At 44.5% G+C, this 24,957-nt stretch overlaps 1 protein-coding gene, 1 long non-coding RNA gene and 1 pseudogene across 9 annotated transcripts in view; 1 reads left to right on the forward strand and 2 right to left on the reverse strand.

The window, feature by feature from the left end:
* Window positions 1-24,957, forward strand: part of carm1 (coactivator-associated arginine methyltransferase 1) — a 182,646-nt gene that overhangs the window by 29,125 nt on the left and 128,564 nt on the right. The window lies entirely within an intron of this gene.
* Window positions 1,008-2,493, reverse strand: LOC148323091 (uncharacterized). The gene is made up of 3 exons (XR_015846691.1): window positions 1,904-2,493; window positions 1,286-1,339; window positions 1,008-1,196 (listed from the first exon to the last, which is right to left on the reverse strand). It is a non-coding gene; the product is annotated as an uncharacterized LOC148323091 (long non-coding RNA).
* Window positions 17,436-19,754, reverse strand: LOC148323092 (uncharacterized; annotated as a pseudogene).

Below are 24,957 nucleotides of genomic sequence, written 5' to 3' on the forward strand. Positions count from 1 at the left end.
GTGAAGGCGTTATAAAAAATCTCACCCGGGTTTTCCAACAAAACTCTTGCCTTAGATTTGAGGGTGATGGTTTCCCACCGTATCTCACATATTTTCCCATTCTCCTCCTGTCAAAATCAGATTTCCTTCCTGTTTCTATCTTTGTTTGACCTACATTGTATCCCCTTTTTGTTGTTGTAAACACTTCTAAACTTTTGAGATAGGGTCTCTGCACACAATAATGTCAACACAAGGGTCCTTAGTTGGACTTGGGAAATATGCATAAAGCCTTATCAACATACATAATGATGTGTTTTTCTGATTTGTCATGTTTACTCTTAACTCATTAAATACCAGCCATTTTCACTGGAGCAACCCGCTCAATCCCAGCGTTTTCCTGGGTTTTGACTAATATTGCAAGGCCCACAGAATATTGTATTCTAATGCTACATAGACACACCAAAAGAAAGATGAGACTCTCTTCTTTCAACAGAAAAAAAAAGTTTGTTTCTATCTTTTTCCATTCTTGAGCAATCGGCATTTGAAAATAGCTAAATTTCATGAAAACTCCAATCCCTGGGGAAAAAACGGAGAAAATGAGCTTTTTGTAAACTGATGCATTTCGACCATAATTTGAACTTTGACACTATTATTTATGGCTTTTATGACACCTCTAACATCTAAATAATGCATGCCTTCTATAAAATAAAAAAAAAGCACAAAAAATATGTTTTTGATAACAAAATTAATTTATTTGCACATAACACAAAACGACTGAACTGTTGAACTATGTACAAAAATGAAATACATCAGTGTCATACATACTTTTTTTTGGTGTGATATAAAATAAAACAGTTGCCTTGATGCAAGGGCACACAACATAGTTGACACCACATTCTTGTTTCACTCCGTTTGCCTTTGCGCAAACAGACCCGACACTTTCGTTGTGGTCTGGCTTTGCTGGTCCGTGGCAAATAGGCGAGCTTGTGTTTGTCCACTGGGGTTTGTGTGAAAATAATTGTCTGGAAAGTGATTGGTGGCATCCGCAATGTGCTGCAGAAGCTCATCCGTGAGAAACAGCTGCAGGAAATCAGCTGGCTCCTCAGACTCCAAATGGGCAGCGGCATTCAGTGGTCCAGGAGTTGCTGTAAAGTCGATTTTCCTCGGTTGCCATCCAGTGTGACGCCATCCGGAACCACTGCTTCCTGATGCACAACCTGTAAATTACAGAAATATAAACAATTGGAAATATATATTTATTGCTGCATTTTATTGCTGGCGTGTGAAGTTTCATATTATAATTTACCTTTCTTTACACCAACAAGACGAGGAGGAACTTTCTTGCCGCGGGATGCACAATCTGTGAATTTTAGAAAGTATGCATGATTACCACACCATTCAGTATTGTTGTTTCCTCATCGGGGAGGAGATACGCTCGCGTGTAACTGCACATTTACGTGGCATTTTCTGCCCGCAAAATGCATGATATGTACAATAAAAGCATGAGGGCTAAAACCACATGTTCAATGGTAACTTGCGAGCGTTTACTTCCTCGCCGGCGAGGACTTACGCTCGCGTGTAATTGTGCAATCGGCGCCCGGACGAGAAAGTCAGCGAGCAAGCTCGCGTGTAACTGTACATTTACGCAACATTTTCTGCCCGCAAGATGCATGATATGTACAATAAAAGCATGAGGGCTAAAACCACATGTTCAATGGTAACTTGCGAGCGTTTACTTCCTCGCCGGCGAGGATTTACGCTCGCGTGTAATTGTGCAATAGGCGCCCGGACGAGAAAGTCAGCGAGCAAGCTCGCGTGTAACTGCACATTTACGCGACATTTTCTGCCCGCAAGATGCATGATATGTACAATAAAAGCATGAAGGCTAAAACCACATGTTCAATGGTAACTTGCGAGCGCTTACCTCCTCGTTCGGGGGGATCTGGTGAGGACTCTCGGCTGCTTTGGCTATTGTCCGAAGGCAGGCGATGCAGGCCGCAAGGCACGCGCAGCCTCTTTAGACGCCTGTTTGTTGTGACGACGACGAAGCGTCATTCTCTCAACCAAAGCGTCTCCATCGCCTTGATGCTTTTAGGAAGCTTTTTTTTTACAAAAAAGCATTCCTCGATCTTCATTTGCTTGGAGGATTTCATTGCTAACGCTACTAATGCGACTGCTGCTAGTGCTGCCGATGCTGCTGCTACCCACGCTGCTCTCCACACTTATAAGTCTACCCCAGGATCCCGCCCCCCATTTGTACCTCTGGCGCAGATTCAAGGCGGATCTTTTGCCCCTCTGCCCCCTGCTGGGTGATTTTTACATGATTCACAATGCGGACAAGGCTGATTCTCAGTCAGAGGTTGCATCAGACCCTTATGTACACTTGGGAAGCTTTTTTTTACAAAAAAGCATTCCTCGATCGTCATTTGCTTGGAGGATTTCATTGCTAACGCTACAAATACTACTGCTGCTAATGCTGCTAGTGCTGCCGATGCTGCTGCTAACCGCGCTGCTCTCCACACTTATACCGTCTACCCCAGGATCCCGCCCCCCATTTGTAACTCTGGCGCAGATTCAAGGCGGATCTTTTGCACCTCTGCCCCCTGCTGGGTGATTTTTACATGATTCACAATGCGGACAAGGCTGATTCTCAGTCAGAGGTTGCATCAGACCCTTATGTACACTATGACGTAAAAAAGACAGGAAACGTACTTATACGTCTTTGGTAGAGGGCGCCATTGCATTAAAAGACGTCTTTGTACGTCTAAGGGATTAAATGAGTTAATACTATATCATCCGACAAGCGGGTCAATTCTATTATAGACTTCCATTGTTTGGCTAAAGTAGTTGTTGGATAGGGCTTCCAATCTTTACCTGAATAGGCTGGAGTGTTTCCCCAGGACTTATCACGTTGCCCAATCATAGCATAATAATGATATTTTCCTGGAGAACCACAGATTAAAGTTTTAAGACTTTTCTTGTCATATTTTAATTCAGTGTATGGAATTTTGAATGAGAGAGTTTGATTTACTTTTACACAAACCTGTATCAGTAAACATGACTGCTATGGTTTGAACATTGTTGACCGGGGAAATAGACCAGACCATGACTCTTTATTACAGAAGCGCGTTGTGCCTGTGGTTTTATCACGGGAGCAGCGTGTTGTGCCTGTGGCTTTATCAAGATCTTCTCGTGCAGATGTTTCTCCCGATACCCCTCATGATTCTTCTGCTCCTTTTGTTGGTCGTGCCCAATTTTCACAATGAAGATGCCATACGACAGTACCCCAACCATCCCGAAGAAACAGGTTGCAATGAGCAATCGCTGGTTGCTGTTGCTGCACATCGTTGCAGTGCCCGAAGGTCAGAGGTTACCAGCACTTAACCTTCGAAAAAACACTGTTTACTCGTGGGAGCTGTGGGAGTCGGGGGAGGGTACCTTTGCAGCTAGATCGCTGAGCAGCCGATGTTTCACCCAGGACAGATGAATCCAGTTGGGTCTGCCTTCCACCTTCACAGCAGTGGGCGTAGCGATCAGTACTCGATAAGGCCCCTCCCACCGCTCGCTCGACCACGTTTTCCTCTTGATGACCTTGATGAAAACCCAGTCTCCAATTGCGACCGGACGTTGATGATGCTGTGGGGACAATGGCATATCTGGCAGTTCATTGGCTTGACGACATCCGCGATGTTCAAGTGTCTTTTTCATATAGTAGGCCAAGTCATGTGTTGAGTCCGGGGCATCCTTTGTTTTTAGTGTCAAGTCGGGAATATTGTATGGCCTCCCATTCAAAAGTTCGAAGGGAGTCAAATCCTTTCCTTCTGTTGGCAGGATATGCATATTCATCCCTACTATATCAATACAGTCAGTTCATGGTCTCCCCGTCTCTTTCATTGTTTTGATTAACTTATTTTTTATGGTACCATTTGTCCTCTCAACTATAAACCAGCACTCTGCGGATGATAAATACAATGCCTTTTTAAATTTATTCTAAACTGTTCTGACAACCTTTTAATAACATCATTTACGAAATGGGACCCATTATCACTTCTAATAACTCTCGGGATTCCAAATGTTGGTATTATATGTTTACATCGTGCTTTAGCCACTGTTAGAGCATCTGGTTTGGCTGTAGGATATATTTCAACCCATTTTTAGAATACATCAATAATTACCAAACAATATTCATACCCTCGTGATTTGGATAATTGAATAAAGTCCATGTGTATTGTATGAAATGGGTGTTCAGGTTCTGGAAACGAGCCTCTTTTCGGTCTTACATTCCCCTGCGGGTTATTCTTGATGCAAATTAAACATTGTCTACAAAAGTTCTTTGCATGTTGTGTGAACCCGAACGAATTAAAGTGTTTGTTCACTTGATCAACCATACCCCCCGCTGACACATGGCAAAGTCCATGTGACACGGCTTGTTATCTGGACCGCTGTAGAGACCGCTGTCATATGTGGCCCCTTTTCTTATCCATAATCGTTTTTCTGCATCAGACACACTCCTATGCCTCTCCTTAAGAATGTCCTGCAAGTCCTCATCAACCTCATCAGGTTTAATGTCAGCTTTGCAAACAATGGCATTTCCTGTAGCTGCAGCCCTTGCTGCCTGATCCGCGAACCTATTTCCTACTACCACTGGATCATTTCCTTTGAGATGCGCTTCACATTTACAAACAGCCAACACGAGGGCAGCTGAATAGCAGCCAGAAGGTCAACAAGTAATAACTTATGCTTGACCTCCTTTCCTGTTGTGGTGATAAATCCACGGAGCTGCCATTGTCTGCAAAACGTATGAGCAGAGCTGTATGCATACTGACTGTCTGTAAACACTGTCACGGGCCTGCCTTCATAGAGCGTGCATGCCCGTGTGAGAGCGACCAGCACAGCTGCCTGAGCAGACATATTTGATGCCAGTTTTTCTGCCGCAATTATATTTGTTGCCGTTGTTACTGCATAACCCACATGATTTTTTTTCCATACTCGTCTTTAAAAGCGGACCCATCGACAAATATGACATCCCCTCCTGACAGGGGTATATCGGTTATGTCTGGTCTAGGTTTGTACATAACGTCGGTCTCAGCTATACAGTCATGTGGTGTACCATCATGCGGTGTGGGCATCAGTGTTGCTGGATTCAATGTTGTACAACGTTCAATAGTTAGGTTAGGTTGTGATAGTAAAAGCGCTGTATATGACAAGTGTCTTGCTGGTGAAAGGAAAGACATTTTTGACTCCAGCAACAAAGCTGAGATCGCATGTGGCACTTTTAGAGTTAACTGATGATAGAGGACTACTTCAGCTGACGCTTGTATTGCTAGGGCAGCCGCCACCACTGCTTGAACACAGTATTGCCCGAAAAACAGGGTCTAAGTATTGTGAATAGTACACTACTGGTTTGAGCCCAGTGCCATGTTGTTGCAACAGCACTGAGGTCATACAGTCACGCTTAGCGTCCACAGTTTGAATAAATGGTTTGGAATAATCAGGTAGTGCCAGTGCTGCCGTATCAGTTATTGCTAGTTTAAATTTATTAAAAGCAGTGTCAGTAGGCTTCGTCCAATTCAATTTTGCTGACATTGCCATGGGGTCGGTGTGTATCATGTTTTGTAATGGCTTTGCTAGAAGAGCATGGTCTATTACCCAAATCCGGCAGTAGCTGCACAGTCCTAGGAAAGCCATTAACTGTTTCTTAGTAGTAGGCTTTGGTGTCGCTACAATAGCTGCTTTTCGATTTTGACAAATTGTTCTTCCGTCTTGTGTGAGTGTGTGTCCTAAATATTTAACTTCCTTCTTCCACAATTGGAGCTTATTTTTAGACACTTTGTTTCCTGTCCCAGCCAAATATTGCAACAGCGCAACTGTGTCGGTTTTGCACTGCCCCTGCGTCGGGGATGCAATTAAAATATCATCCACATACACAATGATCTGGCTCCCCTCTGGTGGCTCAAATTGAGAGAGGCAATTGGCAATAGCTTCTGAAAAGATGGTGGGCGATTCCGCATAACCCTGTGGTAACCGAGTAAATGTCAATTTTACTCCCTTAAATGTGAATGCAATCCAAACTTGTGCTCCCTTTGATAGTGGAATACTGAAAAATGCATTACTCAAATCTATAACCGTAAAATAGTGTGAATCTGATCTAAGTGAATTCAACAATGTGTGTGGATTTGGCACATTTGGGGTTTGTTGTACGACTGCATTATTGACAGCCCGAAGATCTTGTACTAACCTCCATCCTTCTGAGGGTGGAGCCTTTTTTACTGGAAAAATAGGTGTATTACATTCCGCCTCGGGTGCCGGTATTAAAATCCCTGCTTCCTTCAATGCACTTATTATTGGTTCAATTCCTTTCTTGGCGTTGGGTTTCAGTGGGTATTGTTTAATGCGTGGTTTGTATTTTGTTTTTCCCCGTATTCGGACGGGTGTAACACCTGACATCAGTCCTACGTCGGCTGGCCCCTTACTCCACAAGGAGTTAGGCAGCCCCACCAAGGCTTCTTCTCTCACCAATTGATTGATGTGGTGACAGATTTGAAGAAATCCATAAAATTCCTGGCTGCTCAAATTAAATTGTCTTCACAGATTCTGGAAATTTATTCATGACACCTTTATTCCAAAAAGTACACTATGCCGTCAAGCCCTGAGATGCCCATATCTTAAACCTTGCATCAAGTTTTGCCGGAATGAATTCAGGGTCACATATGCACCATCTCAGGACTTTAACTGCCACCTTCAGATGTTCCCCAACAATCCTGTCGCTCCAAAGTTTATTTGAAAAAGAAATCCATGGGTTACCGAACTCCATCAGAGTGTATGCCAAATCTAGATCTCCCAAGGCAACTGGAACGAAAAGATCTCGGTTGTAGAGGTTTCAATCTCCTTCCATCTTGCTGAATAGTCAGGATTACACCAACAAGTAAATGGCCTTATTTGAGCAGCTAGGTAATCTTCCAACACATTTGGGAGGCTCACTCTCCCTTGGCTTTTGTCATTTGTAAAATTCGGAACCTAATTCTTGGCTTCTGCCCTGCCATATGCATCTTGAAATTTGTTTGTCATGAAATTGGCGATCTGACTTTTAAATTTTGGTCTGGGAATGATTGAAACAAATCAAGAAACCTTGGTAAAATTTGCATTTTTATAGATCCATCCATCTTCAGTCCCGCTTCTCCTCACTAGGGTTGTGGGCGGTGCTGGAGCCTATCCCAGCTATCTTCGGGCAGTAGGCGGGGGACACCCTGAATTGGTTGCCAGCCAATTGCATGGCACACAGAGACGAACAATCATCTGCGCTCACACTCATACCTAGGGGCAATTTAGAGTGTTCAGTCGGCCTGCCATGCATGTTTTTGGAATATGGGAGGAAACCGGAGTACCCGGAGGAAACCCACGCAAGCATGGGGAGAACATGCAAACTCCACACAGGATGGCCGGAGCTGGGATCGAACCCACGCCCGATGCTGTCTCTCACTGTGAGGCCATCGTGCTAACCAGTCGGCCACCGTGCCGCCCCATTTTTATAGATTAAACACGTCAATCGAAACTTAGGAAAGGCACCAGGTTCTATCTACTTATATCTTCCTTCATTCTCCCCTTCATAGGATGGTAGTAATTTTGTCTTTTGGGATATTTAACCCCAAATAATTATTAAAGATTCTGCATCCCAACTCAATCTGTACATTGCTTTTATAGTAGCTGAGGGTGAATAATTAAAACTCAAAAACTGTGTTCTGGAGATGTTGAATTAATAATTTGAATTTAATCCGTGCTTTTCTAAAATAGAAGAAAGATGTATTAGGGATTGTTCTGGGTCAGACAAATGCACAATTACGTCATCCGCAAACAAGGACAATTTATGTTCACCTCCATGCATTATTATTCACTTAATTTTTTATTGCATTTAACCCACTGACTCAATTCTATGAATATATCAAATAAAAGGGGGCTCAGTGGGCACCCTTGTCTTGTTCCCCGTTTGAAAATAAATTATTTTGAAAGTCCCCCGTTGAGCTTCATGCGTGCCCTTGGGGACAAATAAAGATTTTGTATTATTCAAATAAATGCATCATGAAACACAAATTTCTCCAGAACTCCAAATAAGAATGACCAATTTATGCGATCAAATGCCTTTTCGGCATCGAGTCCCACTAACGCTGCCTCCAAATTTAACTCCTTTATGTGGGTAATTCTTTTTTTTTTTTATATATAATTTTCTTTTTATTGAGGAACAACATTTACATTCCACATTCCGACTAAAACTGAGAGAGAAAAAAAAGCTTGAGTCTTGTCAAAGAGAAGGAAAATAATGAAATATAATAAAAATGATTGGGAGCTTATTAAACCACATACTGATACAAGACGTAAAACAAAGTATGGAGCACTACAGACCTTTGTTGCGTCATCGGAAGTCAGACCTAATCGGTTTTACATATTCTGTCCACTTGTACCATATCAAATAAAATTTGTCCAGTTTGCCCCTGAGGGAATATGTTAACTTTTCCATGATATAAATGCCATGCACAATACTTATCCTGTCTTCAACAGTCGGTGATTCTGTCTTTAACCATTTTCTCGTAATGGATTTTTTAGCGGCTGCTGAGAGTATATTGATAAGTTTTTTTGTCAGTCCATCTTTCCAGTTGCAGGTCCCCCAATAACATGCAATCACATTCGAAAGGGATTTTCGCTCCAAGTACTTTTTCGAGGTGTTTGTGGATCTCACGCCAGTCAGGTTGGATAACCAACCTGGCAGGTCCAGAAAATATGGGAATGATTCGCTCCATTAGTCCCACGGTCTCTCCAACAAGAATCTCCCTTGTCTTAATACCTTTTTTGGATGGGAGTAATAAAATATTGCACGACAGTCTTCCAGCAAAACTCCTGCCATGTGTTTGATCCAGTTGAGGTCCATTGCTGGTTACATATCCTCTCCCAACTCTTCTTCTCAATCAACGCCCCTCATTCTTTTTCCCATTTTTATCTTATGTAATTTGTGTTGTCCTGTCTAGATAACCTTTTGCTCTGATACAATTTGGAAATAATTTTGTTGCATGTTGTAGATTTAAGTAGTTGTATGACCTCCTGTAACATTCCAGGTCCTTGCTTTTTTATGTGTTCTTTCAGGTTTTGGTCGAAATAATGCCTGACCTGCAGGTATCTATAAAAATCATCTTTTTCTAACCCATATTCAATTTTCAAAGATTCAAAACTCCGAAATTCCCATTTGTGGATGAATGAAAGGTATGTGGTCAGGCCTTTAGAGTGCTATACCTTAAATCCGCCATCATTTTTATTTGGCGTAAAGTCCACATCGTAGGCACACCACCTTAGTATCCTTAACAAGTCACCCAATTTACATATATTTACAACTTCCTGCCATATTTTCAAAAGAAAGGTTGTTAAACTGTCATCAGCGATTACCACTTGTTTCAGTAATGTGTTGTCTGCCATGAGGGCTGCTATCTGGATCTTCCCTATCGTTGCCCCTTCAATTACTTTCCATCCTGTATCATAATTTGGTAGGCACAAACAAATTAAAGGTCTAAGTTGGGCTGCATAGTAGTAATCTTGCATACATGGTAGCCCCATTCCGCCATCTTGTTTACTCAGCTGCAATGTTATATATTTAATTCTGGCTTTATGACCTAGCCACAAAAACCTCGAGATTAATCTGTCCCAATCATTAACTTGTTTGGGTGTTATTTTAACTGACAGACATTGAAAAAGGTAGAGCAAACGTGGCAGTATATTCATCCTGATTGATTCCACCCGAGAGTTTAAGCTAAAAAAAGGAATAACATTCCATCTCTGTAAATCTATTGAACTATTTTAGGCGGTGGGTCATAATTAAACGTGAGCCCCCTGGTGTTATGTATATTAATTTTGTATCCAGCCAGTGTGCCATATTCCTCGAACATGTCCACCAGTTTCGGTAGGGTTTGTGTTGGGTATGTTATATTCAGCAATAGGTTGTCTTTGAATAGGGACAGCTTTTGTTCCCCTAATGCCATTTTTAACCCCTTGATATCCTGCCTCTGCCTAATCCACTGACTCAGGGGTTCTATAAACAACTCGAAAAAGAGGGGGGGGGGTGCAGCATCCCTGTCTTGTTCCCCTCTCTAGTTCAAAAGGGGGAGTCAAGTCCCCGTTAAATTGAGTCTAGCAGTGGGAGATTTGTACAGGGTGGAAAAAATGTCGATCAAACTTGTGTCGAAACCGAATTTCGCAAGTACCTTATATAGAAATGACCACCTCACTGAGTCGAATGCCTTCTCCGCATCTAAACTTAAAATTAAAGTCTCCAGATTTTGTTCAGTAATTTGGCTTATTACCGTATTTTCGCAGCCATAAGGCGCACTTTAAAGTCCTGAAACTCGTCCAAAAAAGCCAGGGCGCCTTTTGAGGCGGAGCGCCCATTATGTGGACCAAGTCCACCAAGTGCACCGCTCGGCTGACTGCGAACATTAACTGCCTGCACACTGCTTATATAGAGAGAAGGCGGGCGTGGCTAACGACAGCAGGCGGACGTGAGAGGGGAGATGGGCGTGAATCACAACGCAAAGGCACGCCCCCAGTGCAAAGCAGCCCCCAATGTCCCTATATGAGCAAACGTGTCTGCTAGATCTGTTGTTAGGGCTTTCGCAAAAGCCGGCTTCATGAAGAGACGCACGCAGCAGCGACACGGGGAATCTGACAATGACGAGAGGGAACCTGGCATGTTTGTGGGAGAACTTGCCCAGCTGTTTATTTCTGATACAGAAGACGATTTTGATGGATTTGTGGATGATGACTGATTAATAATAATGTGAGTACATTGTTAAATAGTTCAATAAAATACAACCAAACTCAGTTTTGCTCCTGTTGCCTTTTTAAAAACAGCTAGCCACGCTAGCCATGCTATCTTCTTGATTTGGGGTGATAGTTTTTGTTTTGATGTAACACCGTGACCGCACATCGTTTGTTGATTAGTGACTTGCTCACACCGGCATTGTGTCGGCATCCCATCTGAGGGGCTGCGTGGCAACGAGACGGCGAGGCAGACTGATAATGACTCTCGTGTTTGGTGGAGAACGTGTCCAGCTGTTTATCTTCGATACAGAAGACAAGGACTTGGTGCATTTTTGGATGAGGACAACTTCAGCACGTTGTTAAAAGCTAAAATAAAGTACCACCGAACTCCCGCTGCCATTTTAAAAACACGCTAGCGCGACTGAGCAGCCAATGCGAGTGCTCGGTTGCTCGGTTCTGTTTGCGCCCAATGATACGGTGCGTTCTCTCTATGTATCAAATACAGAACTTGCACCCTCAACCGGTACTGCGCCCTTTGATACGGCGCGTCTTTTGGCCGTAAAAATGGGGTATGTGTAGTGTTTTCCTAATGTTATCTTGAGTTAGGAAAGAATTAATCTGGGCATTGTTATCAATCTGTGGTTGAAAGTATAATGTTTTGAAGTCGCGGTGAAACCATTAATGAATTTTATTCACACTGGTTTCTATTACTTTTGTCCTTGAGTTCCTTATTTTATGTATGGTTCTTTCTGTTTGCTGCTTTCTCAGATTGTATGATACAATTTTCAATGATTTCCCACCTACTTCGGAATATTGTTGTTTCACGAAGAGAAGTTTCTTTTGAATTTCTTGTGTGTTTAAGTCATCTATTTTCTTCAAATTTATTATTTCCTGCTTAGTTTCTTCGTTGAATGATCCCGAATGCTCTTTTTGTAATTTTACCAATTGTCCCTCTAAGCTTTTTAGGTTTTCCTGTCTCAGTTTCTTCTCATAGGAGGAAATAGCTATAATCCTACCCCTGATCACCGCTTTCAACGCATCCCAAAGTATTGGTGGAGTCACTTCATCATTGTCATTAAATTCCAGATAGTCATGAATTTCTTTTTTCAATCTTTTTCTAATTGTTGTATTATTCAGAACATTTGCGTTTAACCTCCATAATGTACACCTCGTCTTAGTGCTGAGGTGTCCTGACATGTAAATGTGACTATGATCTGATAACAGAGACGGGCCTATTTCGCATTCCACCACCTTGTGCAAGTCCCTTTTAAACAAAAAATAATTAATCCGAGAATAGACATTAAATGCAGACGAATAGTGAGTATATTCTCTGTTGTTTGGGTTAAATTCTCTCCACACGTCCACAATTCCCATTTCGCTCATTAGTGTATTGATTTTCTTTATAATATTACGTGTATGAGATTTTTCATTTGATGAGTCCATTTTTGGATTTAATCTTATGTTGAAGTCCCCTCCGCAGATTAATGTTCCTTTACTGGTTGTTACCATTAATTCAAATATGTGTTTATAGAAGCTCCAATCACTACCAGGGGGGCACATACACATTAAAAAGAGTCACCAAATTGACATCTATTTTGCCAATGATCATAACAAACCTACCTTCTCGATCTCTATCTTACCCAACAGTCTGTCTATACGCAAAAAAGTGACATTTTTATGGGGGTGGCAGGCGGGGGTGTACACACACGCACGCACGCACGCAAACAAAAACACGTGCACACTGTCACGCACGCACTTTTGTACATAGTTCATTTCAGCATTTCAATATTTTTTTCTGTGCTCATAAACTATTTTGTTTCAAAAACACTTTTTGTCATGTTGTTTTTGTTATTTTATAGAAGGAAAGCATTATTTAGATGTTTGAGCTGTGACAAAACAAAAAGTAGCGGTGTAAAAGTCAAGGTTGTGCTTGAAATGTTTGTTTTCACAAAAAACTCTTTTTCTCAGTTTTTTTTGTCCGGAATGGGAATCTTGACCAAATTTAGCTATTTTCTAACCCTGTCAGCAAATTAACGGAAAAAGATAGAAATATACTTTTTTTTTTTAATGAAAGATGAGTCTAATCTTTCTTTTGGTATGTGCCATGTTTTTATAGCATTACAGTGAACCCTCGCTACTTCGCGGTTCACCTTTCGCGGGTTCAGTGCTTCGCGGGTCTAAAAAATATTCGGGGGCATTGTGGTTTCGCCGAGCGGCACGACGGGGCGCTGGAGCGGTTAGACGGCCGGCGTGCGCCGAAGAAGAGCATCGGCGAAGAGGAGAGTGGACAAAGAGGAGCACGTTCCCCCGGGCACGATTTGGGGGCGACGTTTCGCACGGTTCGGACCGTACCATAGCTCTGGAGGAGGCCGGCCGGCGTGCGTGGCAGTTAAGCCGAAGAGGAGCACCTCCCCCCCGGGCACGGGCGGTGTCAAGCGGCCCCTAAGTTTAACCGAATGGAAGCTCCGGAGGAGGAGGGCATGCTCGCGTCACAGTTAAGCCGAAGAGGAACACCTCTTCCGCCCGGGCACGAGCGGAGCGCGAGGCTGTCAGTTATGAATGAATAAACAAATGAAGAATGCCACCTTTCATTTCACTGTCATGATCCGTGCCTGTCATGCCGCGTGTGTTTTTGTTTTTTCAGCTGTGTGGGCGTTCCTCCAGCGATCGTCTCGCGCCATGCGGTCAGCTGCTGCGAGACGCGCCCACCAGCCCCGCACCGGATTCCCATTCACTCACTGATTACACTCACTATATAATCCACCTACACTGACTACCTGGCGTCGGATTGTTATCCTACTTGTGTCTGCGTTTGGAGAGTCCTGCTCAAACCTCCAGCTCTGCTGGAGGATCATAACATTCACAGGGCACACCGGACGGCGTACCAGCAGGTAAAAGTCGAAGTAATTAAATAAATACAAAAAGAAGTAATTGAATAAATACAAAAATAATGGCTGGGGAATAAAAAAATAATAAGTTTTAATAATAATTTGTTTTTTTTTATTATAACATGAATTTCACTCTCGCTCTCTCGACCCGAATATATATATATATATATATATATATAGATTTTTTTTTTATAGAAATATATATATATATATATATATATATATATAATTTAAGCATTTTTGAAGGTGCGCCGCTACTTCGCGGATTTTCAGTTTTCGCGGGTGGTCTCGGTCCCCATTAACCGCGATAACCGAGGGTTCACTGTACAATATTCTGTGGGCTTTGCAAAAGCAGTCAAAACCCAGAAAAACGCTGCGATTGAGGGGAGTTGCTCCAGTGAAAATGGCTGGGATTTAATGAGTTATTAGACCCACAATGGGGAAATTTGCAGAGTTAGAGTTTTTTTGGTACAGACGACTGTTGTTCTTGTTAAACCGTCTGACAGACGCTGGCAGGAAGGAGCGGCGGAATTTCTCCTTAGCACAGCAAGGGTGTAACAATCTATCACTGAAGGAGCTGTTGAGTACTGTTAGACTGTCATTGTGGGGGGGGTCTGGGTTGCTCAGCATTGATGACTTGACACATAATCCTCCTGCCCCCCACTGAGTCAACATATTTATCTCTCTCTCTCTCTCTCTCTGTCTCCTATATATATACATATATATATACATCCATCCATCCATTTTCAATACCGCTTCTCCTCACTAGGGTCGCGGGGGTGCTGGAGCCTATCCCAGCTATCTTCGGGCAGTAGGCGGGGGACACCCTGAATTGGTTGCCAACCAATTGCAGGGCACACAGTGACGAACAACCATCCGCACTCACACTCATACCGAGGGGCAATTTAGAGTGTTCAATCGACCGACCATGCATGTTTTTGGAATGTGGGAGGAAACCGGAGTACCCGGAGGAAACCCACGCAGGCGCGGGGAGAACATGCAAACTCCACACAGGATGGCCGGAGCGGGATCAAACCCACGCCTGATGCTATCTCTCACTGTGAGGCCATCGTGCTAACCAGTCGGCAGCCGTGCCGCCCACTCACTTCAACATATCAAAAGGATTAACCTCTCCGTGACTGATATATATGAGGATGAGGAAATGCGGAAGGGAGCAGAGCTACATATATGTAAGCTGGGAAGACACGCACATTGTTTCTTATAGCACCAGTCAGGATATTTGCAGTGACTCAAGTGGGACTAAGTAGACGTACACATTTTTTTGGGTGAGGATTTGCCTCAGTTTTTCGATTGTAGGCAACTTTAATAACAACAACACGCCGTCTACAAGAAACCACTTCTTCTTAGGAACATACCAGCTCTGGCTGTAGTTCTGAGTCTGAGATTTAGTATTCTGAGTCTCTTCTGACGACGAAGTAGGTTGTACGTCGTTTTATATTGCAAACTCAGCCATAAACATTAGCTTGATTTACTTTTTTTTTTTTTCACCAAGGCCACTCCGGGCTAAGCATACACCACTCACTCAAAAATGACATGTTCCAATGCAGCCACACTCGGCCGTGGTGTCGGCCTCCTCTTTATCTGAAATTGACGTCCACTCAGTCTAATTGCAAAGCTGGCGGCTGCAAGTGGTTTCAGACATGAACGTACGCGACTGCCTGAGAGACAAAAGCCATCCGTGACATGAAGCAGCAGGCTGGACAGTAAGAAACTAATTCTGTTGTGCTAGTACTTTTTGTTTTTGCGGCCTGAAGCTAATTGTTGCTCTTTGCCGTGCCGTTGACCTACTGTTAGGTGGGGAGGGGATAAAGCTCAATGCCCACTTGCAGGTTGTTGTAACATTTCACCACACTCGTGTTGCCTCCGGAGACATGACACAACTTTAGTATAGCTAAATGTCCGAATTATAACCAGTAGGGGTTCATGTGCGTATTCATGCCCTTGTCTGCTTCAGTGGAGAAGAGATCAGCACAGTATTTTTTATTGTTTATACGTGATCACATGAGCTCACGTTCAATTGTTGTTTGTCAATAAATCCAAAATATTGTTCAGAATGCTTTTATACTTGTGGACAAGAGTAGTAATGTTCACTTGTATTTTGTTGGTGATTGGTCCCCGTTTTTGATAAACAGAACTAAATAAAAACAATCAATATTACCACACTTGCCTCCCTGCTGTGACGTAGACAGCTGGGACCGGCAAAAATAACAAGTCGAGTTCCAAAAAGGGGCGTGGCATTTTGTCGTAAATCTCATCAGAAAAATAAACCTTAAATAACTAGTCTTTCAGGGGGTGTATTTGCTGTTTGCCAATATGCAAACCTATTATATAAGTGGCAACGTTAACGTCAATCAAGTTTCCCTTTAAGTGTCAGTATATAAACATATATATATATATATATATGTATTTATATATACAGTGAACCCCCGGTTATCGCGGTTAATGGGGACCGAGACCACCCGCGAAAACTGAAAATCCGCGAAGTAGCGTCGCACCTTCAGAAAACAAACAAAAAAAAAAAAAACACCGTATATATATACTTCACACCTATATATATATATATATATATATATATATAGGTGCGAAGTAGCAGCACACCTTCAAAAATGCTTAAAAAAAAATATATATATATATAGATATATATATATCTATATATATATATATATATACACTGGTAGAGAGAGAGAGAGAGTGAAATTCATGTTATAACAAAAAAAAATATTATTAAAACTTATTTTTTTATTCCCCAGCCATTATTTTTGTATTTATTCAATTACTTCTTTTTGTATTTATTTAATTACTTCGACTTTTACCTGCTGGTACGCCGTCCGGTGTGCCCTGTGATTGTCATGATCCTCCAGCAGAGCTGGAGGATTGAGCAGGACTCTCCAAACGCAGACACGGTGTTTTGAAACAATTCTGATACTGCTTATGATCAATTACAGCATCAATAAGAGTGACTAGTAGCGAGACTGATACCCAATCGCCAGGCTACAATGGGTTAAGCTGTCTGTTATGTCCAATCAGACAAGCGTGAGCCCTTGAGTAGACACTGCTTACAATCAATTACAGTATCAAATAATATAATAGTCACAACTCATGATCAATTGCTATGACTTATTATTAACTTCAGGATCGCGGATCGTCGGCGACTTACATGGACAACAAACACTTCACTGCGTTAAACAAGCGGCACATTTTATTTAACCCACAGTATAAAAGTGTACAAGCAAGCAAGCAAGCAACAATTGTATTTCAGCTCATAGATTACATGCAAGACATAAATCTCATTACCGTGTGCTGGAAGGACGGAGAGCCCCGGCGTCCTCAGTAATGCGAGCAAAAAATACGATGCTGGGCGTCCGCGCGTAAAACCCTCAGCCGACTCTACTTTCGTTTTGCCTCCGTCACATTCTTATAGCCAATATTTCACCCCAACCCCTCCCGTTCGAGTGCGCTTTGATGGTTCGCATGGCCCTTCGCACAACTTTGGCCTCTGCCAATCCTTACTCCCTTTTCGTTATCGACTGCACCTTTTCACATGAGTCAGACATTCCTGGTGCTTAGGCCCTGTACGAATCCTTTCCAATTATTCCCGTTCTCATAACACAGATACAACCTGTGCAAATTCTCATAACACATAGATGTAGCCTGTGCAAATTCTCATAACACATAGATGTAGCCTGTGCAAATTCTCATAACACATAAACACAGACATCTACTAACGCGTGTATATAGGTATAAAATGGTTATTATGCAGCATTTATGTGGTAAAACAACATTAATAAACCATATTTCACTTCATTCCACTCCTGGTGTTTTGCCACCAATTGATGCAAACAGGTTCCACTAATTTATTAACCCGTTTACGTATTGTTCCCAATTATCCAATATCCACTGAAACCATGGTACATTATATGAGTGAGCAAAGCAAAACCAATGATGATCCTGTAAAACATTTACCACCACATGAGTCAACATGTCTATGCGCGTGGTACAATGGATTTCTCGCCTGGTATATTCATTTCCAATCCGGCGGACATATTCAAAGATATGCCCTTCTTCTTCTAAATTTAAAGTTAGTTCACACACATAATGGTTATACCAAGAATTGACAGTTTCAATTTTTATTCTCATGGTTCCATGCAATGATATATTTCTTTTTCTACTTCTAATCGAATTCGTCGAACATAAACACAAATTCCAATATTGCATAGCGTAGTCAAAGCGATAGCTATTAAAACCAAAATCATTGGTGGAAGCAACGTTGCCCTAGCAGTTTGTGACAAGCCTGAAAATATGTCCCACCAATGGTGAGCAGACTGTTGCTGAATGATTTTAGCAGCATGCAAAATTTCTCCTTTAGCCATCAATGTCGATACCATCAGTTGGGAAACATTGGACGCATGTGACTTTATCAATTTCTTTACCTCAGTGGATCGTTCCAATGCGCATTTGAAACGCTCCAAAGAGATTTGCCATGGTGTGCGTAGCACTTCCCATTGTACGGCCGTAAACCGGCTAGCAACTGTGTAATTTGTCAACCAATACGTCCCGTTTCCCCACTGAGGTATGCGGCCCCACCTGCCACAAAATGTCCCTACTAGGTTCCCTCGACCAATCGCACAAGGTGAAGTTTACGTTGGTTAAGCAAGGATTAACAAATTCATGATGCAATTTACAAGCTAGTCCTTTATCAGTGTTTTCGCAAAGATCGGTATTAAAGGTCTGGTTTGTGTTTGGGTTCACCACAACTCAGAGGATATATTCCAGACACTACGCCACTCCTGGTAATTTCCTGTAGTCATTACTCGTACGAAACGCTCTTTTTGCGTCTGCGCATGTAGTTTTTGTATGCTACATGTGGTCCAGTTTAGCTGTTTAGTTACATTGGTTAACACTTCACTAGTGGCGTTCCACATATTTAATTCCCATTTAAATACATTTTGCCACAGTTTAGCATTTTCGTTTTGTCCCACTATTGAATTAGGAAGCCACATTCCTACTTTTAGTAGGGCATCATGAGTTCCCTGTCCTGTCCCAGCTAATTTATAGCGTGTCACTTCATTATCAATGGTGTTAGATACCCCCAATAACGTTCCGGTTCCCCCCAATAAGGTGTCGTGTTAACACTCTCTCTTCTTTCGAACACACGTGGGAAAAACAGGGAATACAACTTTCCAATACATTTTCGTAGTTATTGCTGATTGTGCCAAGGGTGTACATGTATCAATTATAGGTACCAGCTGGGTGTTTGTAATGTGTGTGTGGGGGGGGGTCGCTTTACTAACGCCTCTCCCCTTCTCTGGGATGAGTCATTTGGTCCAGTTCTTTCCTTGACGGGTCGGATCACACTCTGCTCTGAACCAAAAGCTCTTGACGTCTCCTTCCATCGTACCTGGTTTCACTGCGCACAGCTCCACCCTGGACTTGATCCAGATTCTAGTTCCGTTACGAAACAGCCATTGGATTGATTCTTTTCCAGGACTCCAGAATACTGCATCAGCGGTGAGGTTGGCCACCGCACACAGCCCGCCCCCCGGACACGTCACTCCATCCTGGGTCACGTTGACCCCCTTGACCCTCTCACTGCCGGTCAGATTCCATGACAGCAGGCCCTGCATTCGGGGGTACAGAAGGCGTCCGGTCGTTTGCTCCCAGGAGAGTTGGACCATGGCACCAAGGACAAGGAAGAGGATGACCAAGCAGCCGACATCACCACCGTACCGGACTTCGATAGCGGCCACGGCGTCTTGATCCGTTGCCGGCCCGTCCCACAAGCAACTCCCACCACGTCATTCACACCGGCTGTAATGAACACAGTTAGTTCCTACAATTGAAAGGCACAGATTAGTTTTCACGTAAATAACACATTTTTCTTCTCCTTCAAATAAGACGCTCACTGTAGCGTCGTCTCCTTGTGCAATTATCTCAGCAGCCCGGGGGGGCCCTGAGTTTTGTTTTACCCAAACCTTAGCTCCGGCCCTGTCGGTTGAGCCAAAGCCCCCTGAGCCTCGCCCAGATCTTATCACTGGTTTAGGAATTTCCTGAACTGTTGTCATATTGCACGGTTTTAATACTAACTGGGCGATTTTACTGCCCTTTCAGGTGCAAGGTCATTCCAGCCAGTATGTCCATTCCAATTATCCATTCTGCGATGGGTGTAACCACCACTTCATATTTCCGAATTGGCATGTGTCCAATTTCCAAAGGCAAAGTTACTGCCTTTCCATTTATAATTTGCCCCCCTATTCCTTGTACCGGGACTAGGGTGCCCTTCATTTTGTTGGGATTTCCTTGAATCAACGAGGCCTCCGCCCCTGTGTCAACCAGTGCCAAAACACATTGAACCGAATTATTCCAATAAATTGCTAGCTTTACATGGGGTCGAATATCACCGACACTCCATCGTTCTGACAATTTTGACTGGCTGGCAACAAAGGCTTGACCTTCATCCTATCCTAAGAGATCAAAGACTTGAGACCTCTTGCCTTTGTTTTTTCCTCTTCGAACGGCTGCAACATACCTTTCATCCTCACTGCTGCTTTCCAAACATTCCTCTCTGTTCCCCTCCACGGGAGGGGCAGAGGGCACAGCTGGTTTCATCATATCTTTAAGCAGTCCTGCCAATTCTGCAAGTTCAGAACGACCGGATCGTTCTTCAAAGCGCAAACAATTAACTTTAAGTCCTCTTTGTCTGCACCTGGCCATCAAAAACTCGTTTGATTGTCCATCAATCTCCGAATGAGGGACTCCCGCGTCTATTAACGCTCTCCACATAGCGCGTCTGTCCCCCTGATCCAGCCCAATTGCATCTGCACCTTCCTCGTACAGACGTCTGATCCATGAGTCAGTGGGCTCCCCACCACGCTGTTTATATTTGGTGGAAATTTGTGTGATTTCGTCCTGTGAATAATCTTCCTTAGTTACAGTTACTCGCGGTGCGGGTTGAGGAAACTCCTGTCTCCGCACAATGGGGTTTCCTTCAGCGTCCACTACGACAACCCCATTAGCATCCCGCTCGACATCCACAATAGGCAATACCACATTTTGCTCTTCACGCCTGCGTGCTATCGGTTTTATTTGCAAATGTGATAATTTTGGATAGAGGGACTGCCCGGTGGCAGGGGCTGTTACTTCAACGTCACCATCCCCCCATATATCTCCTTCCCAGCCCTCCGGCTCCCATTCGCCCGCAAGATCTCTCGTAAACGCCCGTATTTGTTGCGTTTCAACGCGGCGATCAGTTTTCAGCTGGTTAGCTCGTGGAAAATATGCACAATTGTTTTTTCCAACACAGAATTTAATCTAGATATTTCCTTCTCTAGTTCTTCGATCTTATTGTTCTGCATTAGAATTTCTTGATCTTTACGCGCACCAGCGAGGAGAGCAGCGTCTAACGCCTTATTCTTCTCCCGCCATGCTTCTGCACAAATCCACATCATCTTCCGCACACCCCCCAAAGGCGCTCTTTTACAGACCACCACCTGAGTCAGTAAATCCTTAACTGACGTCGGGCTGGCCCCCACTGGCATGTTAACCCACGGACCAGGGCGTCCCCCATTCCGCGTCAACAATTTCCCAATTTCTCTAAACTCATGACTGTCCCACCCCGGCACTCCCGAGACGCAGTCAACAAACCCCCCTTCGGGTCCTCTAAACTCACGACTGTCCCACCCCGGCACTCCCGAGACGCAGTCAGCACGACTGTCCCACCCCGGCACTCCCGAGACGCAGTCAGCACGACTGTCCCACCCCGGCACTCCCGAGACGCAGTCAGCACGACTGTCCCACCCCGGCACTCCCGAGACGCAGTCAGCAAACCCCCCTTCGGGTCCTCTAAACTCACGACTGTCCCACCCCGGCACTCCTGAGACGCAGTCAGCTAAACCCCCCTCGGGTTCATCCAAAGTTTTATTCTTACTCAAACAACAAGCCATGTCCAAGTCGCAGTTTTCCCGAGATCCTGCCGACAACGCCAAAAATGTTTTGAAACAATTCTGATACTGCTTATGATCAATTACAGCATCAATAAGAGTGACTAGTAGCGAGACTGATACCCAATCGCCAGGCTACAATGGGTTAAGCTGTCTGTTATGTCCAATCAGACAAGCGTGAGCCCTTGAGTAGACACTGCTTACAATCAATTACAGTATCAAATACTATAATAGTCACAACTCATGATCAATTGCTATGACTTATTATTAACTTCAGGATCGCGGATCGTCGGCGACTTACATGGACAACAAACACTTCACTGCGTTAAACAAGCGGCACATTTTATTTAACCCACAGTATAAAGTGTACAAGCAAGCAAGCAAGCAACAATTGTATTTCAGCTCATAGATTACATGCAAGACATAAATCTCATTACCGTGTGCTGGAAGGACGGAGAGCCCCGGCGTCCTCAGTAATGCGAGCAAAAAATACGATGCTGGGCGTCCGCGCGTAAAACCCTCAGCCGACTCTACTTTCGTTTTGCCTCAGTCACATTATTATAGCCAATATTTCACCCCAACCCCTCCCGTTCGAGTGCGCTTTGATGGTTCGCATGGCCCTTCGCACAACTTTGGCCTCTGCCAATCCTCACTCCCTTTTCGTTATCGACTGCACCTTTTCACATGAGTCAGACATTCCTGGTGCTTAGGCCCTGTACGAATCCTTTCCAATTATTCCCGTTCTCATAACACATAGATACAACCTGTGCAAATTCTCATAACACATAGATGTAGCCTGTGCAAATTCTCATAACACATAGATGTAGCCTGTGCAAATTCTCATAACACATAAACACAGACATCTACTAACGCGTGTATATAGGTATAAAATGGTTATTATGCAGCATTTATGTGGTAAAACAACATTAATAAACCATATTTCACTTCACACGGGAAAAAAGGTGGTGATACAAAGATATTTATTATAATCACAATATAGTCAGTGTAATCAGCGCGTCTCGCAGCAGCTGACGGCATGGCGCGAGACGATCGCTGGAGGAACGCCCACACAGCTGAAAAAACAAAAACACGCGGCATGACAGGCACGGATCATGACAGTGAAATGAAAGGTGGCATTCTTCATTTGTTTATTTATTCATTTATTCATTCATAACTGACAGCCTCGCGCTCCACCGGTGCCCGGGCGGAAGGTGCTCCTCTTCGGCTTACTGTTACGCGAGCATGCCCTCCTCCTCCGGAGCTTCCATTCGGTTAAACTTGGGGGCCGCTTGGCACCGCCCGTGCCCGGGGAAGGTGCTCCTCTTCGGCTTAACTGTGACGCGAGCATGCCCTCCTCCTCCGGAGCTTCCATTCGGTTAAACTTAGGGGCCTCTTGGCACCGCTCGTGCCCGGGGAAGGTGCTCCTCTTCGGCTTAACTGTGACGCGAGCATGCCCTCCTCCTCCGGAGCTTCCATTCGGTTAAACTTGGGGGCCGCTTGGCACCGCCCGTGCCCGGGGAAGGTGCTCCTCTTCGGCTTAACTGTGACGCGAGCATGCCCTCCTCCTCCGGAGCTTCCATTTGGTTAAACTTAGGGGCCGCTTGGCACCGCCCGTGCCCGGGGAAGGTGCTCCTATTCGGCGTAACTGTCACGCACGCCGGCCGGCCTCCTCCGGAGCTCTCGTACGGTCCCGAACGGAGCGAAATGTCGCCCCGCTCGTGCCCGGGCGGAAGGTGCTCCTCTTCGGCTTAACTGCCACGCACGCCGGCCGGCCTCCTCCGGAGCTCTCGTACGGTCCCGAACGGAGCGAAATGTCGCCCCGCCCGTACCCGGGCGGAAGGTGCTTCTCTTCGGCTTAACTGCCACGCATGCTCTGGTACAGTCCGAACCGCGCGAAACGTCGCCCCCAATCGTGCCCGGGGGAACGTGCTCTTCTTCGTCCACTCTCCTCTTCGCCCACGCTCTTCTTCGGCGCACGCCGGCCGTCGAACCGCTCCAGCGCCCCGTCGTGCCGCTCGGCGAAACTACAATGCCCCGGCGGAGCGGAGTGAATGGAGAACCCTGATCGTGCCCGGGCAAAAAAGTTTTTAATTTTTGAATTTTTTATTAGACCCGCGAAGCACTGAACCCGCAAAAGGTGAACCGCGAAGTAGCGGGGTTTCACTGTATATATATATGTATATACATGTATACGTATATACGGATATATATATATGTATATATATATATATATATACACATATATATATGTATATTTATATATATGTATATGTGTATATATATGTATTTATATGTGTATATATATATATATATATAAGCATATAAACATTTAAGTACACCATTGGTTGAAAGTACAGTCGTAGTGTATATTGCATCCTAGGACTGCACAATTGCTCTAATGTCCTCCCCTTTGTAGGCCTGACCCAACGTTCTTGTTAAAAAGTCTGACAGCAGTCGGCAGGAAGGAGCGAAATCTCTCTTTGGTACAGCGAGGGTGTAACAGTCTATCACTGAAGGAGCTGTGGAGTGCTCTCAGAGTGTCATTGAGTGGGTGGGCTGGGTTGTCCAGCATTGATGACAGTTTTGCCGTCATCCTCCTGCCCCCCCACTGAGTCCACAGACCCGCAGGTGACAGGTTGTGGAATTGTATTTGTAGTCCGAGGTGTAGAGGGTGAACAGGAAGGGAGCCAGAACAGTTCCCTGCGGCGCTCCCGTGCTGCAGAGAAGCACGTCAGACACACAGTCCTGTGTTCTCACGTACTGTGGCCGGTTTGTGAGGTAGTCGTGGATCCATGTGATGAGGTGGTGGGCCACTCCCGCCTGCTCCAGCTTGTCTCCCAATAAGGCGGGCTGGATGGTGTTGAAAGCACTGAAGAAATCAAAGAACATGATCCTCACCGTGCCCCCCGCCTTCTCCAGGTGGGAGAGTGAAGTGTGGAGCAGGTAGATGATGGCATCTTCCACACTGATGCCAGGCTGGTAAGCGAACTGGAGTGGGTCCATTGAGGAGCTGACCAGGGGGCGCAGATGGACGAGGACCAGTCTCTCCAGGGTCTCCATCAGATGAGACGTCAGCGCCACTGGTCTGAAGTTGTTGAGCTCCTTCGGATGGGGTGTCTTTGGAACCGGAACCAGGCAGGATGTTTTCCACAGCTGGGGGACTCTGCCCAGCTTCAGGCTCAGGTTGAACATGTGCTGGACGATTCCACACAGCTGGTCTGCGCAGGATTTGAGGAGCTGGGAGCTATTCCCATCTGGGCCTGCTGCCTTCCTCGCCTTCATCTTCCTCAGCTGGTTCTTCACCTGAGATGTTGTGAGGAACAAGGCTGAGCAGG

This window comes from Idiotropiscis lumnitzeri, chromosome 15 (assembly GCF_059441095.1).
Source record: "Idiotropiscis lumnitzeri isolate Australia: NSW breed Sydney's pygmy pipehorse chromosome 15, RoL_Ilum_1.0, whole genome shotgun sequence".
NCBI classification, from domain to species: domain Eukaryota; kingdom Metazoa; phylum Chordata; class Actinopteri; order Syngnathiformes; family Syngnathidae; genus Idiotropiscis; species Idiotropiscis lumnitzeri.